The sequence below is a fragment of the Scyliorhinus torazame genome, chromosome 3 (genome assembly GCF_047496885.1).
Source record: "Scyliorhinus torazame isolate Kashiwa2021f chromosome 3, sScyTor2.1, whole genome shotgun sequence".
In the NCBI taxonomy this organism is placed as follows: domain Eukaryota; kingdom Metazoa; phylum Chordata; class Chondrichthyes; order Carcharhiniformes; family Scyliorhinidae; genus Scyliorhinus; species Scyliorhinus torazame.
In genome coordinates this window covers 256593520-256611600 of record NC_092709.1, presented here as the reverse complement: position 1 = coordinate 256611600, position 18081 = coordinate 256593520, and positions in this window count along the sequence as shown.

Genomic DNA, 18081 nt, shown 5'->3' with positions numbered 1-18081 from the left:
GCGCCGCCATCTGCCCCTCCTTGGACCACGCACGGCCAGTGGGCGCCGACATCTTCCCCTCCTTGGACCACGTGCGGTCCGTGGGCGCCGCCATCTTGTTCAACCCCCAGCACGTGCAGCCCATGGGCGCCGCCATCTTGTCCTCCCCAGGAACATCAAGCACCACCATCTTGTCTCCCCCACGGCACGTGCGGCCCATGGGCGCCGCCATCTTACCAGACCCATGCCCCCTGGACATCCCATCGTCTGCCACCATTGACGATCAGTCGCGTCTCACCTCGGTCACGATTGACCAGTCTCGCCCACAACCTAGCAACCGCCTCTACAAATGTGAACATCGATGGGCACGAGATCTCCTGCCTGCTGGACTCCAGGAGCACCGAGAGCTTCATTCATTCCGATACGGTAAGGCGCTGCTCCCTCGCGGTACACCCCGCCAATCAGAGAATCTCCCTGGCCTCCGGGTCCCACTCCGCGGCGATCCGGGGGTACTGCATAGCCACTCACTGTCCAGGTCGTGGAGTTTACCGGCTTCAGCCTCTATGTCCTCCCCAACCTCTGCGCTGCCTTACTACTCGGCCTGGACTTCCAGTGCAATCTCCAGAGCCTAACATTGAAATTCGGCGGGCCCCTATCATCCCTTACTGTGTGCGGCCTCGCGACCCTAAAGGTTGACCCACTTTCACTCTTTGCAAACTTAACCCCAGATTGCAAACCCGTCGTCACCAGGAGCAGACGGTGCAGCGCCCAGGACAGGACTTCATCAGATCCAAAGTCCAGCGACTGCTTCGGGAAGGCATCATCGAGGCCAGCAACAGCCCCTGGAGAGCCCAAGTGGTAGTGGTGAAAACTGGGGAGAAACACAGAATGGTCATGGACTACAGCCAGAGCATCAATAGGTACACGCAGCTCGATGCGTACCCCATCCCACGCATATCTGATATGGTCAATCAGATTGCACAGTACCGGGTCTTCTCAACTGTAGACCTCAAATCTGCCTACCACCAGCTCCCCATCCGTAAGGCGGACCGCCCATACACTGCCTTCGAGGCAGATGGCCGCCTCTACCATTTTCTCAGGGTTCCCTTCGGCGTCACCAACGGGGTCTCGGTTTTCCAACGGGAAATGGACCGAATGGTCGACCGGTACGGGCTGCGGGCCACTTTCCCGTACCTTGACAATGTCACCATCTGCGGCCACGATCAGCAGGACCATGACGCCAACCTTGCCAAATTTCTCCGCACCGCCACTCTCCTCAATCTCATTTACAACAAGAAGTGTGTGTTCAGCACGAACCGCTTAGCCATCCTCGGCTATGTGGTTCAGAACGGAGTTCTGGGGCCCGACCGCATGCGCCCCCTCATGGAACTCCCCTCTCCCACTGCCCCAAGGCCCTCAAACGTTGCCTGGGGTTCTTTTCTTACTACGCCCAGTGGGTCCCAAATTATGCGGACAAGGCCCGCCCACTCATCCAATCCACTCTTTTTCCCCTAATGGCCGAGGCTCACCAAGCCTTCAACCGTATTAAGGCCGACATCGCCAAGGCCGCGATGCACGCATTCGACGAGACGCTCCCCTTCCAAGTCGAGAGCGATGCATCAGACGTCGCTCCGGCCGCCACCCTCAACCAGGCAGGCAGGCCCGTGGCATTCTTTTCACGAACCCTTCATGCCTCCGAAATTTGGCACTCCTCCGTCGAAAAAGAGGCTTAAGCCATCATTGGAGCTGTGCGGCAATGGAGGCATTACCTGGCCAGCAGGAGATTCACTCTCCTCACTGACCAACGGTCGGTAGCTTTCATGTTTAACAACACACAGTGGGGCAAGATCAAAAACGCTAAAATCTTGAGGTGGAGGATCGAGCTCTCCACCTACAACGAGATTTTGTATCACCCCGGTAAGCTCAACGAGCCCCCCGATGCCCTATCCCGAGGTACATGGGCCAGGGCAGAGGTGGACCAACTCCGGACTCTGCACGACAACCTTTGTCACGTGGGAGTCACACGTTTGTACCACTTCATCAAGGCCCGCGATCTGCCCTACTCCGTCGAGGAAGTCAGGGCAATCACCAAAGACTGCCAGGTCTGTGCGGAGTGCAAACCGCTCTTCTACCAGTCAGACCGTGCGCGCCTGGTAAAGGCCTCCCGCTCGTTTGAACGCCTCAGCGTGGACTTCAAAGTGCTCCTCCCCTCCACCGACCGTAACACGTACTTCCTCAGTGTGGTCGATGAATACTCCAGATTCCCCTTCGCCATCCCATGCCCTGATATGACGTCTGCCACCGTCATCAAAGCCCTCACCACCATCTTTGCTCTGTCGCCTTCCCCGCCTACTTCCACAGCGACAGGGGATCCTCATTCATGAGTGATGAGCTGTGTCAGTTCCTGCTCTGCAGGGGTATCGCCTCCAGCAGGACGACCAGCTACAACCCCCGGGTAAACGGGCAGGTGGATAGGGAGAATGGGATGGTCTGGAGGGCCGGCCAGCTGGCCCTACCGTCCAGAAATCTCCCGGCCTCCCGCTGGCAGGAGGTCCTCCACGACGCACTGCACTCCATTCGGTCGCTCCTATGCACTGCGACTAATGACACACCCCATGAACGTCTCTTTGCCTTCCCCAGGAAGTCCACATCCGGGGTGTCACTCCCGACTTGGCTCGCAGCTCCAGGACCCGTACTCCTCCGTAAGCACGTACGACTCCACAAGGTGGACCCGTTGGTTGAAAGGGTGCAGCTACTTCACGCCAACACGCAGTACGTCTACGTAGCATACCCCGATGGCCACCAAGATACTGTCTCCCTCAGGGACCTGGCACCAGCTGGTTCCACACACACACAACCCTCCGACCCAGTGCCACCCTCCCCTTCCCCGGCGCACCCCACCACAGCCCCTTCCCCAGGACAATCCGTCCTCCCCCTGCCCACGCCCGAGGATGATGAGGATTTCGGCACGCTCCCAGAGTCACCGAGGACAAGACCAACACCGGAATCGCCGCCACCACTGCGGCGCTCCCAACGGCAGATCAAGACTCCGGACCGACTGAACCTGTAACTTGATCGGGACTCCATTTTGTCTCTGTAGTTAAAGCATGTACTTGTATATAGTTCTCCACCACCCCCGCCAGACTGAATTTTAACAGGAGGTGAATGTGGTCGTCACCACTGATATATATATTAGGTGATTTGTGGTAAGGCCCTGTACTACAGGTACGGGGGTAGTTCCCTGCCTGCTGGCTCCGCCCAGTAGGCGGAGTATAAATAGGTGTGCTCCCCATACAGCAGCCACTTTGCCAGCTGCTGGAGGAGGCCACACATCTTAGTGTAATAAAGCCTCAGTTGCATTCAACTCTCGCCTTTGTGTAATTGATCGTTCATCAATCTTCAAAGGGGCAACATAGCTTTGGAATTTCCAAAATATTCCGATAAAGGGAACATTCACAAACTTAAAAACCTGCGGCGGGATTCTCTGTTGTGTTGATGCCGGGGCAGATTCTCCTGAAGTGTTGACGTCGGGGCATTTTGCGGAGATGTACGACAGCAAAACTGGCGCAGCACCTGGACCAATTCAACAACCCAAAGTGGCTAACACCGGCGTCATGTGGAACACAACTGATTCCAATGAGAAATGGTGTGGGATTTGCCAGATTCGTGATTGACACTAGGGAGGCTGACAAATTGCAGTCACATATACACACTTCACTCCCCACACACACAATCCCAACCAACAAGATGGCAGCAAGGAGAGTGACACCAAGGTTCATGAACGCCGAGCTTGAGACCCTGCTGGACACCGTGGAGGAGAGGTGGGTGACCCTGTACCCCGGCCCGGGATGGACCGCTGCTGTTCGCCATGCCTGGATGCAGGTGGCACAGGTCATCAGCGACATGAGCAACACTGTCCAGACTGTGCTGGAAAAAACTGCACAATCTCCTCAGGCCGGCCAGGGTGAATAGGCAGCACTGTGCCCCTGGAACTAACCCCAGTCCCACAAACCCGTACCCTACCCACCAGCACCCCCCCCCCCCCCTCCACAACCAGCCAGAGGGCTTCCGAATCCCCTGCCCTGCACCACATGTCAGCACCCATATCGGCTGCCATGGCTGCTTACACTGGCCGCTGAAGTTACCAGCTTCCCACCCTCAGGGCTGCATGTGTTGGACTGTCTAACACTGCTTTTTCTATTTTTTGCCCCAACCCCACCCCCAGGAGAAGGTCGCCCATAACTGTCGGGATTGGGAAAAGACTGGAGCCCCTCACCACAGCAGGGCAGAGGGCCCTGGACGTGGTTGGCAGGCCGGAGGAAAGGGCAGTCGCCGGTTAATTGCAGTTCCCCGTGACACGTGTTTCAACATCCCCCCCCCATCCCCTGCGCAACACCACCCTACACTCAAACAACCTCCACCCCCACAACACCCTCACTCCCACACCACCCTCGCACCACCCTCACTCACACACCACCCTTAACCCACACTGCCTTCACTCCCACATCCAGACCACCCCCTCACCCCTGCTCCACACACCCACACCATCCCAACACCCCCCTCCCTCCCGCGGTCTAATCACGTGTCTTGCTGGAGCTGCTGGTGATGGGGTGGGCCCTTCTGGTGTCCCCCGACCTTGCTCCCAGCCACACCGGGTTTTGAAAAATAAATAGCATGAGTGACCCACACTGTCAGGAACCCGGCTCATCGGGGTCGGAGCATCAGGGGAGTGCATCAGGTGACGCCCTGAGGTGGTCCATATGACGTGCGGCATACTCTGCGAGCACGGCATTTTGTAGGGGGCGGAGAATCGCAAAAGCGGCACCACCCCTGATTTCGGCGCAAACGGGGATTCTCTGGCCGATCGCCGAATGCGATTCCAGGGTCGGGAACCTGAGAATCCCACCAAATGTGTTTCCAGTGTTTTCTGATTCTGTCAGCAACTTGGTTCATTTTTACAAGTATTGTGTTTGGCTTATCCTTGATATGTTATTTATAATCCTTTACTTGTGTCAAACTTTCCAAAAATGCTTTGTTGAATTGCCACCCACGCAGTAGTCAATCTGCACATTTACTGTCTATGTTTACGTAGCGTTTCTCCTCATCAATATTTTATAGTTTTAAACATTGCAACAAAGTTTGAACTACAATATTTTTAGCCTGTCTTTCAGTTATGTGTGATAACTGCTTGAAAGATACATGTGAGAGCAATCAGATGTTCCAAAGGGTTGCCTCTTTTATGTGATTACGTACAAGTAAATGATTTCCTGATTCATTTACTGAAATGAACTTTATATTGAGCCTGCATGGAAACTGTTTGTCATCACAATGTATCTGCAGGCCTTCCTACGTGCCAGCATGCACCTCACTGACTCACTTGGAAAAGATCAGACTTTGATTTTGATTAATTGCTGATTCAGCCTGCAGTACTTGAATGCTTTTTGTCCGTAGAGTAATGATTGAAATCCTTAAAGTGGCCATGTACCTGATTAAAATCGAATCATTTATTCATGGGGGATGGAGGAGAAGGCTTGAGGGAGCCTGTTTCCATGGCCACGATGTAGGTGACAATGCACGTGCACTTTTATCCTGTGATTCTCCGAGCCTCTCCTTCCTTTATAATCTTGGTGTAGATGATGGTTTGTGCTTTATCGGTTTAAAATTCAACTTTATTTATTCATTAGACAGTCTTGCAGCTACAATCTGTGCCCCAGTCACAATCCTGAACAAATGAGAAATACAAAGTGGTTTATTTGAGAGAATGACTGGATAGTAATGTGCTGGATAGTAAATTCAATCCAATCCAATCCATTCATTAGTATTTGCCCTTAATTCATCTCAATATTTTCAGTCATTACATAGTTGACACTCATTCCAGTGTGCTTAAAAACTAAATATAATTCCCTAACCTCCCATCACAATGAGGGCTTACAACAACCAAGTTGTAATACTGACTGTTCCCTGTGAGAAAGCCACATCTTAACCTGAAGACCACATACAACCAACAGAAGCAGCAGTAAAACTTACATCTCCTTGGGACCCAACAGAACACCTCAGATCACTCAACCACTCTTGATGACCTGACTGCACTTGGCTCTCAGGTGATCCTTCAATCCAAGTGCTAAGCAGGTCTAAATTCTGCTTAAATATCCAGATCAGACAAGACTGGACATTTGGGTCCTCAGTTTTGTTCTGATGCTTTCTATTAATGTATAGGAGCTTGATGCCAAGTCACCCATTTTAAACGCTGTGCTGATCTACTCATGAATCCTCATTTGTAACGGCACAAATCGAGCTATTTAATTTCCGCTAATTTCACTTCAGTACTCCATGTGCCAAATTTTTTTAAAATGTTATTCTGATCAAAACACAAAGTTAGAAGTAAAATGCAATTTTAATATGGAATGAATGATCACTGATAGATTTTCATAGAATTACATTGAATTTACAGTGCAGAAGGAGGCCATTCAGTCCATCACGTTTCCACAGGCCCTTGGAAAGAGCACCCCACTTCAGACCACACTTCCAACCTATCCCCGGAACCCAGTAAACCCACCTAACCTTTTTGGACACAAAGGGCAATTTAGCATAGCCAGTCCACCAAGCACGTCTTTCGACTGTGGGAAGAAACCGGAGCACCCGGAGGGAACCCACGGAGAGACAGGGAGAACGTGCAGCCTCCGCACAGACAGTGACCCACACCGGGAATCAAACCTGGGACCCTGGAGCAGTGAAGCACTGTGCCAACCACTATGCTACAGTATTTGAGTTTGTAATTGGCAATGCATTGTAATTTGAAATGCTACTTTGATTGTTTTCTAACCCTGGTTAAGTGTATGATAATTATGTCAAATAGAGTAATTCATTTGTGAGCCTGTTGACCTAAATTGGGAGACCGAATGCCTTCTCAAAAGTAGGCCTCGGTCCTCATTGACATAAGACGACCAAGCAGCGGAAACTGATAAATATCAGTTACAATCTCCAAAATGACATAGTTGGGTTGGTGAAGTGGGCGATAAAGTAGCAGATGGAATTTAACACAGAGAAGTGTGAGGTCATGCATTTAGGGAGGCCAAACAGTTACAGGGAATACACAATAAATGGAAACATACTCAGAGGGGGAGATGAAGTGAGAGATCTTGGTGTACAAGTACACAGATCCCTAAAGTCAGCAGTTCAAGTAGACAAGGTTGTAATGAAAGCATATGGAATGCTCTCCTTCATTGGAAGAGGTTAGAATATAAAAGTAAGGATATAATGTTGGAATTGTATAAAACACTGGTGAGGCCACAACTGGAATATTGTGTGCAGTTCTGGTCGCCACATTACAGGAAGGGCGTTATTGCTCTGGAGAGATTGCAGAGGAGGTTTAAAAGAATGTTGCCAGGACTAGAAAAGTGTGGCTACGAGGAGAGATTGGATAGGTTGGGGTTATTTCCTTTGGAACAAAGAAGGCTGAGGGCTGACTTAATTGAGGTGTACAAAATCATGAGGGGAAGAGATAAGGTGGACAGGATAAAGTTGTTTCCCTTGATGGAGAATTCAGAACCAGGTGACATAGATTCAATTTAAGTGACAGAGGAGTAGAGGGGACAGGAGGAAAACATTTTTTATGCAGGGGTATTGGAGTCTGGAATTCGCTGCTCAAGTTGGCGGTGGAGACAAACTCTAAACTCTTTGGAAAAGTACCTGGATCTACACCTTAAGTGCTGTAAACGACAGGGATATGGACCGAGTGCAGGAAGGTGGGACTAGAAAGGACATCTTGGTGTCCTCGTGCTGGCATGGACAAGATGGGCCAAATGGCCTCCTTCTGTGATGTAACATTTCTATGATTCGATGAATAACTGGAAAATCACACCCAATTTTTTTTTCCTCTGGGAAAAGACAATAAAATATGGCTGAAAAGAGAAACATGTTGCCGAAGCTTTTTGTCTAGCATTCATCAGGACAAATCCAAGAATGCCAAATTTCAAACAATCACAACAATTCATACTCCTAGAAGAAAAGGGCACAGATTGGTTGACAAATTAACTCTACTTGGCCGGATTAACTCACTTGGATCACTGTCTGTGCGGAGTCCGGACGTTCTCCCTGTGTCTGCGTGGGTTCCGTACGGGTGTTCCGGATGAGCACACTTGGCTAATTTGTGATGCAGAGTAAGACCGGCAGCGTCGGTTCAGTTCCCGTACTGGTTGAGGTTATTTATGAAGGTCCCGCCTTCTCAACCTTGCCCTCTCCTGAGGGGTGGTGATCCTCAGATTAAATCACCACCAATCAGCTCTCCCTCTCAAAGGTGTAAGCAGCCTACGGTCATCTGGGATTATGGCGACTTTATCTTACCTTAATTGGCTGAGGCATTGCCATGGAGAAAGCAACAGAGAACTGTAGATTTCCGAATTCCCAGATAATTCAAAAAAGTTGCAGCGTTTTGTAGCCACTTAGGACACGCCCAGCAATCAGGGCACCCACCCCTCTATTGGAGGAAATCGATGAGAACAATTGGGAAACGGCCCAATTAATTGGGGCCAAGTTCAAGGCCCGCCCAAAAGCGCGCGAAGCCCCTTTTGGCTATAAGAAGAATCTCCCAAGAGAGAATCGCTCTCTTGCGGCCCCGGCTCTCACCAAGGAGAGACCTGCCCAACAGCATCATCAGAACAAGTAAGTCCAAGGTCAACCCACACTACGAGACAGAAGCTCCTAGCTGTTATTCTGTACCAACTCGACCCCAGCAGCCTCAGAACCGAACAATGGCCATTGATCCTCTGACTGAGTGGGCGCCCGAAGCTAAGTATAGGCTTTAGCAGTAGTGATGTTTAGTTTGTAGAGTTTTATGCATAAGACTGTGTGTAAATAAATGAGCATTGAGTTTGAACATACTAACTGGTGTATCGAGTCTTTGATCAGTATTCGATTTTGATCCTTGTGGCGGTATCGAAAGATACCTAGCGACTCTAGAGCAAATGTAATTAGAATTAAGGAAGGTGACCATATTGGCCGCCACCTTCAGAGCCAAATTAAGAGAAACACAATTAGCAGCAGTTTGAACATTTTGTTTTCAGAGAAACAGTTCCTGCATTTGAACATAAGTCGCTTCGATCAAGTGTAAATAAACCACATTATTATCTTAACTGATTATCTTTAATTGTTCTTAGTGTAGATTTTAGCACAATCAGGATTGTTCAGAAAATGATGCCCACTCGTGGAATCATCTAACAGTAAACATTTTATTCTGTCATCTGTCTATTACAAACAACTGAAGGACCACACTATTTGATACAATCCTGCTAGGGCCACAACTCACAGCAGGACAGGAATCATGTTGCCAGTGGCTGTGAAGGTGACCTGGGCTATGAACCTTATGAACTTGGCTCCTTTTAAGCAGGCAATGGATAATTCAGCAACATCTCACAATTTGCAATTCACTACTGTCTACTCAAAAAGCGATAACCACATTTTATTCTCTCTTGCAAGGATAAGCAGACAGAAGGGCAAAAGGTTCACAAGCTTTGCAGGACTTCCCTTGATGTAGGGTGCCATTGACTGCCATCATAATGTAGACTCCACAATTCAACTCTACCACATACCAGAACCAAAACGTATTTCAGTCCTTCAACATCCAGCTGAAATGTTACCATGGCAGCACATCATTCAGGTGAATGAACATATCCTGGCAGTAGTCATAATGCATCATTCTGCAGCAGTTCACTTTGCCAGCTGTAACTGAGCCACTCTGGCAAACCAAAGGATAGATTCTAGGTGACAAGAGCTATCCAGTGATGACATGGGACATTATTTTGATTCACAACCGATGCACACATACGTTGCTTGGATACAAGAAGAGTCATTATGGCACCAGTTATGTGACAGAGCAGATCGTTGGCAGCCTGAAGTAATGATGTCACTGCCTAGATGACTCTAGAGAAATCCTGCAGTACTCAGCTGTTCCAATGCTCATTGTGGTATTCTGTATGATGTATAACTTTGCAATTATGACAGAACAGCCTTTGCCTCCACCGATCAGGTGAACATCTTAGAGCAGGAACACACAGAAGAGGAGGAAGAGGAAAAAAGTCAGGAACCTTGACCATCCTTTTCTATCCGGGCTCGACATTAAGACCAAGTTCAAGTGCAATACTTGTAATGTCAACTTCAATTTGCCACTCACCAGCAGACTCACACTTCGTCTCATGATGCATGTCAGTGAGCAGCACATTATTCTCTTGGCCACAGTGCAAAACATTCAAAACCAAAGTTAGAAACTAAATCACACCATATTGCATAGAAACTTAAAAATAATCACCTTGGTGCATTCCCATTGTACTGTCTTCCATATAATTTGTCTATCTTATATTGCGCTCCATAGTGGCTGCAGTATGATTGATGAAAGGCTGCTGACTTTCAATGGAGGAGACTGGAGATGGCCTTGGAGAATTACTTTAAGCAGCTCTGGGGCCTCAAAGTCAATCTCGAGGCTGCGAGCTCCCATACACACAAGAAACTAAAATCAGGAGTAAGCTATTCAGCCTATTCCATCATTTTATTCAATCCTGCTTGATCTGTATTTCAACCCCTTTAACTCACCTTTGCTCTATCGCTATTGACCCCTTTAACCAACAGACCATCCATCATTCTCAGTCTTGAACACTTCAAGTGACCCAGCATCCTTAGCCTTTTGAGGGAGAAATTACCAGATTTCTGCTGGGAGTCAGACACCTCGGTAAACACATAGGACTGAATTGTTACTTATCTTACAAACTGGGAGATGAGGGGAGGTCTGAAATTCACAGGGATCACCCAGAAGTTGGATTCTCTGACAAACTGTCGAGTTTTAATTCCTCTGTGTGCACATGGCATCGCATGGCAGGTTGCTGGCCAGCTGGGTTTTTGATTCCAGAGCCCTGTGGTGGGAGTTGGGAGGCCTGACTGGTGAGGAATAGGACAGGCAGGGGTCTCGTAGGGAAAGGTAGGAAGTCAGGGACCTACGTGGAGGGAAACAGAGGCCTCAGAGATGGGAAGTCAGGGGCCTGGGTGAAGGGGTTTGGAAGCAAGTGACAGGGCTCAGGAGTCTGATGGGAGGTTAGAAGCCTTGGGTTCAGCGGTTATCAGACGCTTTGGTGATAAAGTGAATGGGAGTTTTGGGGCTGCTGGAGGAGATTAGAGGCCTGCAGTAGGGTGTTCCACACCTCAATCCATTAGTGGATAGGAATCAGAGGCCTAGTGGGGTGGGTCGTGGGCCTTGTGGGGGAGATTGGAAGCTTGCATGGGGGGGTGAGAAGCCTGGTGCAGGAAATTGGAGACATAATAGAGTTTAGATAATTGGATGCCTGGTGTGCTTGCTAGAGCTCCATAGAGCGGGGAGATTGGATACATCATGGTGAAGGCAGTGGAACGCCATTGTGGGCGGTGCTCAGGCAGGCATCCTAGTTCAAGAAGGCAAGTGTAAAGATATTAACATCCTGGATCAGCTAAGTCCTGAACTGGACATAGCTTCCATGTTCCTGAGACTCAATAAAACAGACTGATAAGAATTAAAGTTGAAAAGTTGGAAGACAATGGACAAAACCTGACCAGAAAATGGCGAAGTGACAGTTCCGGTGAAATAATGGTGTGAATCCCACCGATGATTTCTCATGGCATTTTAAGCCTTTTAAAGAAATATTTTCCTCCCCCCCACGTTAATCACATTGTGCTCTTGGTGGCCTCCCATTAGTTTGCGCGCCCTGGGGAAACTTAGTCCTGCAATCACTGGGGAGCTCCATACAAACGTCTCCCCAGCACGTGTTCAAATCCATGAGGAGGATGGCAGTATGAAAGCCAGCAACGTGTTTCTCGGAGGGCGCCCTGACCTGAATCCTGGATGGTGCACAGCAGACGGGAATGTTCTGGACCAACACTCCAGGAAACGGCCCACCAGCAAACTGACCACCCCACTGCCAGTTCCTTACAGAAGACGACGCGGCAGAAGAAAATGAATTACATTCTTCATGTGGCCAGAGTAGGCCTGCCACCTCCAGTCTCTTAATTCACCCCCCTCACACACCCCTCACACCTCCAAAGTGATCTTTCACCCAGTCACCTCGCAGGTTGCCCATCTGGTACGAGGCCTTTCCCCCCTCCTCACCTCAATAACAACCAGTTTGGTGCACCCCCCCCCCCGCCGCCCTCCTCCCCGCGCCCTCCTCCCCGCACCCCCTCCCCCCACCCCATTCCCCCAGTCTCAACTCTGCTCCTCACTTCCCTGCTCCCAATCCCATCCCATGCATGCCATTCCTCAACCATCTGACCTGGCAGGACTCCTGCCTACACTCTCACATCTGAATCCCTGTAGGACAATATTGAGCACAAACGGCATGAGCGGTCACAGTCTTCCAGAGTCATGCGGGAGCTCCAGACCCTCATTTCCCCATGAGGAAATAGCCCTTGAATTGCCCAGGGAGGAGCATGATCATGCCGTTCAGATAGAGAAGTGGGGGCAGCGAGCAAAAGTGAGAAAACTAAAACAAACAATCATCCCTCAAGCCTCACGTGAGTAAACATCTTGCATCATTTATCCCCTGTGATGAACCTTCCAAACCCATGACCACTACCATCTAGAAGGACAAGGGCAGCGTGGTAACACAGTGGTGAGCATTGTTGCTTCACAGCGCCAGGGTCCTAGGTTCGATTCCCAGCTAGGTTCACTGTCTGCAGAATCTGCACGTTCTCCCCGTGTCTGCATGGGTTTCCTCCTGGTGCTCCAGTTTCCTCCCACAAGTCCTGAAAGACGGGCTGTTAGGTGTATTGGGCATTCTGAATTCTTCCTCTGTGTATCTGAACAGGCGCCGGTGTGTGATGACTAGAGGCTTTTCACAGTGACTTCATTGCAGTGCTTAATGTCAGCCTACTTGTGACAATAAAGATTATTATTATTACATGGGAACACCACCACCTGGAGGTTCCCATCCAAGTCACTCACTATCCTGACTTGGAAATATATTGTCATTTCTTGTCACTGGGTCCAAATTCTGGCACTCCGTCCATAATATCCCCCCCCGCCCCCCCACCAGGACGACCCCGTAGCCAGAACGCCGAGTTCCTGCTGGGTGGGACCGTATGTAAACCATGCTGGCAGGACTCGGTGAAACTCAGCGGGCACTCGGCCCGTCGAGCATGGAGAATCGCAGCGGAGGCTGCTTTCAACGGCTCCCGACCGGCAATGCGGCGATTAGCGCCGATTCTCCGGTTGCCGATTCTCCGGCGCCGGACCCGGCGCGAGCTCAGAAAATCCTGGCCCATGTGCTCTTTTTCCGAGGACACCTGGCTTTGAATGTAGCCGCAGAAGAGGGGAAGAGAGTCGGGTTGGGTGATCACCTTGGTTTCCTGCTGCCTGGAGCTATTTATGGTGACAAGAGGTGGACAAGAGTGGGCAGGGTTCTTTTTTCACCAACTCTGTTCAAAAACAGGAAGGAAGAAATGATACCTAATACGGTACCATAGTGGTTAGCATTGTTGCTTCACAGCGCCAGGCACGCGCGTTCGATTTACGGCTTGGGTCACTGACAAAATAAAGCAAATTATAAATTTCAATGTGCATCTTATACAATGGAAGTGAGTACAGTCTGTAATTCTCTGTGCATTTGGTTAAATTTTAAAGGGCATTTGTGGAAAATACAAACCTTGTTCCTTTCTTTAAAATACCGGTGCTGAAAACATGGCTTTAAAATGTTCCAAACCCTGCTTTCAGATGACTGTAAAGAGGACATTATGGTTCGCCAAATGGTGATAACAGTCCACAGCTGCAAGGAAAAAGTAGCTTTCACTGTTGGAAAGGAATAATACTGTGAGTCATAGCTCATGCAGCATGGAGGTTGATGCAATTATCCAACGAATGTAAGAGCTCTTCGTGGGTTTGGCATTCAGGGTGAATGGTAAGTGTTTTTACATTTCAAACATGCTAAGTTTGTTTTTACGTGTTTTTGTGTAATATTGCACCAAGGACAAAGAAGCACCACATAGCCCACATTGAATCAAATAGGAAAACAATGATGTTTGCTGACATATATTAAATTACCTGGAAATTTGAAGTAATTTAAACAAATGTGGATCAAAATTAAAAGGAGTTCAAGGGCGAATTTTGCAAATTTATGCTCCTGGCTGAGCCTTACAATTGTGTATTATGAAAAAGAAAGCATATTTATTCATTGGCTCCTTAAAACCTATGGGGAATACATGTTTGTAAAACTGTTTCAAACCCTGCTTCATGGTAATCACAAAGACAATTCATTAATTGAGTGGAATATTGCAGTGTTTGACGTATGATTTTTATCATTCTACTTATTTTCAGAACACGTAACATATTTGAAATTTATTCCGTAACTAGTTTTAAAAGTGTCATTTTGAATTTCTGTTTTACAATTAACAATCAAGGTAATTGGGGGACAGGAAAGTAGTTGTTTGTGAGATACTATACTTGATGGATTTATGACTTCAATGGTGCGGCATAGTCTGGATTCTTGGGCGGGATTCTCCCGTCTCCGACGCCAAAATCGCGTTAGGCGATCGGCCCGAGATTCCCCGTTGGTGCCGAAATCGGGGGCGCCGACGCTTTTGCGATGCTCCGCCCCCTCCAAAATGTATACCGCATACCGTCGGGACGGCCTCAGGACGTCACCTGAGGCCCTCCCTGACGCTCCGCCCCCGATTGGATACATGTCCTATTTTCTGTCGGGAACCCAGCGTAGCGGTTGTGGACTGTGTCCAGCACAGCCATAGTCGGGTGGTAGCAGTTCCGCGGGCAGTTGCTGGGGTCACTTGTGGGGGATGGTGCGAGGGTGGCGAGCCAGGTCAAAGGGGCAGGCCGTGTCCACGTGTGACCACCACCATTTTGCACGGCACGGCCGCTGCAGGCCGCCGCCGTGCGCATGCACGTCCATGGACCGGGCAATTCTCTGGCCGCATCTGCAGCTAAATCCGGGGCTCTACGCTGTGTGCCTGCTAGCCCCCACCAGACGGAGGGTCGGTGCAACTTTTGCGCCATTTTTTCAGGCGTAAAACGCCACTGTTCCCACGCCGGCGCCAGCACATAGTCTCCCAAACAGAGAATCCAGCCCAAGGAGTTTTCTTTGGATGAGCTGATTTGTCCTGAGGCTGCACCATCCCAGGACACATGTTTACCAGAGAAACTGGGGCAGGATTTACCGAGCAACCTGCCACGTGTTTCAATGGCAGCGCGAGACGGCTCACCGTTGGCCAGCGGTGGGATCTTCTGATCCCACCGTTGTCAACGGGGTTTCCCGTTGAATGCACTCCTTGACACTGGGGAACTCGGAGCGGGGATGCGCTGTCGGTGGGACTGGAAGATCCTGTCAGCGTGAATGGCCAGAAAATCTCACCCAAAAATTCCAAGAGCAGGAGTAGGCCATTCGGCCCTTCAAGCTTGCTCCACCATTCCATATGATCATGGCTGATGTGTTATCTCAATGCCATATTCCCACTTTCCCCCATACCCATTGCTGCTATCAAAATGTAAACAATTATTTATCCCATTCCTGAATACATTCAGTGACTTGGCCTCCACAGCCTTCTGTCTTAGAAAGTTCCACAGGTTCGCTACCCTCTGAGTGAAGAAATATTTCCTCACCTCAGTCTGCCTAATATCCTGAGACTGTGTCCCCTGGTTCAAGATTCCCCAACCAGGGAAAATATTCTCCCTGCATCTAGTCTGCCCAGTCCCACAGATGAAGCAGACTTAATAGCTGGCCCTGTGTGATGAACTGTTACTGCCTTATCATCATGTAAGGTGATGTCCCCTTTAAGACCAGGCTTGGAACCCTGGGGACTCCGCCTCTGGCTCCGCCCATCTGGGAGCCATACATAAAGGCCTGCCTCATGGTCTGTATAGCAGTCAGCTCTCGTCCAAATCTGTAGCATAGTTATTAGCCTAATAAAGCCTTCTTTACAGTTTAATCTCTCAGCATCATTATTGAGGGTACCTCACCCTGGCCAACAATCCATCATTGACATGCCTTATGCATTAGCTCATGTGGCTGGATGATTGCTTTGTGATGCGGGACGGCGCCAGCAGCGCTGGTTCAATCCCCGTACGGGCTGATGTTATTCATGAAAGCCCATCTTCTCAACCTTGTCCCTCACCTGAGGTGTGGTGATCCTCAGGCTAAATCACTGCCAGTCATCTGTCAAAGGGAGAGCAACCTATGGTTCTCTGGTTCAGTGGCAACATTTACATGTGCATTTGTGTCGCTGACTGGGAAATTCAGATATGTCTCTGGTACCACCATGGAAAAATCCAGAGACACCAAATGATTGAGGGTGGCGGTGACTGGTATTGTGTGGCAACCAGGAGGAAACACATTTCCTTCCAGCGCACTGTAAAATTCTGTTTCTATCTGACAGGACAACCTCAGTTTCCAGAGGCACTGCTCTTCCAAGAGATTAAAACAGCTGAACCTCTGTGTGCCTTGTTACATGAATAGTCCCTCCAATAAGTATGATCACTGCTGCAACACACTCTGCTACTCTATCCTGTGCTGTTCCAGAAAATCCAGCAAGATAATTACGTGGATCTATGGCATGCAAATATGTGTGAGTACCGGTGTAAGGTACTTGATGGATTTACTAACTGATACAAAAACAAATATTGGAAAATACCTAGTTCTTAAGTGGATTTTGTATTCATCCTCATTTGCTGTAGGGATCACACCAGTGTGGTTAAAAACAATTTAACCAATAACTAAGGAACAGGATGTCCTTCATGGTGCCCCATTTCACTCTTTCATCTCAAATTACAGTATTCAAGTAGGTCTTAAAGACATCTGCTGTCACATGCAGTCAGATTTGCAACTCTGTCTGCAGACGTCAATTAGTAAACCATTGTTTATCCTGGTGGCAGATGGTGTGCAACGTTTGAAAAATAGAGGAGGTAAAAAGGAATAGGGGCAGCAGAACAGATGGTGCATTTAATAAGGCAAAAATATTTGCAATACATGTGTGGGTCTAACTGAGATATGGCAGAGTGATTCATAATAATTTTGCTTGTTTTACAAATGTAAAATGAGTACAATAATAAATTTACCTATGCAAAACCTTCTGTTTGGATTATCGCAAACATTGTCAAGGTCCTTTAAATGCAGCGCAGGCAACTGCATTAAATGGGCACAGGCCTCATTAATGTAGTTTAATGGGTTAATAGCTATTATGCTAATAGATAATATGCATCATCAGCGATGTCAGAACATTTGTAATCAGAGCGCAGCGAGAAATGGTTCCATGCTAATCTTCCTCTGTATATATTATTAGATAGTGAATAAATAGTTGAAAGTTCTGAAAAGTTCTTATTTCCAGCAGTCGATGTTAAACACACCCTGGGACCATTTGCAATGATACTTCATGGTGACAGAGGAAGACCCGTTGACCAGCACAAATCCCTGAAGACACGGATGGTGAAAGGCATCGGGCGGATACTCTCAGCCCGGGGCCGGGCCGGAGAATCGCCGTGACCGGCGTGAATCGCGCCACGCTGCCCCGACGCCAGAATGTGATTCTCCGAAGAGCGGAGAATCGGTGCCATTGGCGCCAGCGCGGTCAGCCTCTACAGGGCTCCGCCTGGCGATTCTCTGCCTGGGATGGGCTGAGCGGCCGTACCGAAAAACCCGAGTCCCGCCGGTGCCATTCTAAGCTGCTCTTGGCCGGCGGGACCCCGGCGTGGAAGGGTCCGGGGGCGACCTGTGAGGGGGAGGGGGCTCTGTCCCTGGGAGGGGGGGGGGCTCCGTTGTGGCCTGGCCCGCGATCGGGGCCAACCGATCGGCCGGCCGGCCTCTCGGGCTGGGGGCCTCCTTTCTTCCGCGCCGGCCCCTGTAGCCCTACGCCATGTTGCGTTGGGGCCGGAGCGGAGAAGGGATCGTCTGCGCATGCGCGCGTTGGCGGCTGTGCCACTGTGCACGCGCGGACCCCGTGGTGCCCAGTTGACGGGATCAGCAGCTGGAGCGACGTGGGTCACTCCAGTGCCATGCTGGTCCCCTGTAGGGGCCAGAATTGCTGATCCTGAGGCCACATTGACGCCATCAGGAAGCGCGACGGCATTTATGACGGCATCAACACTTA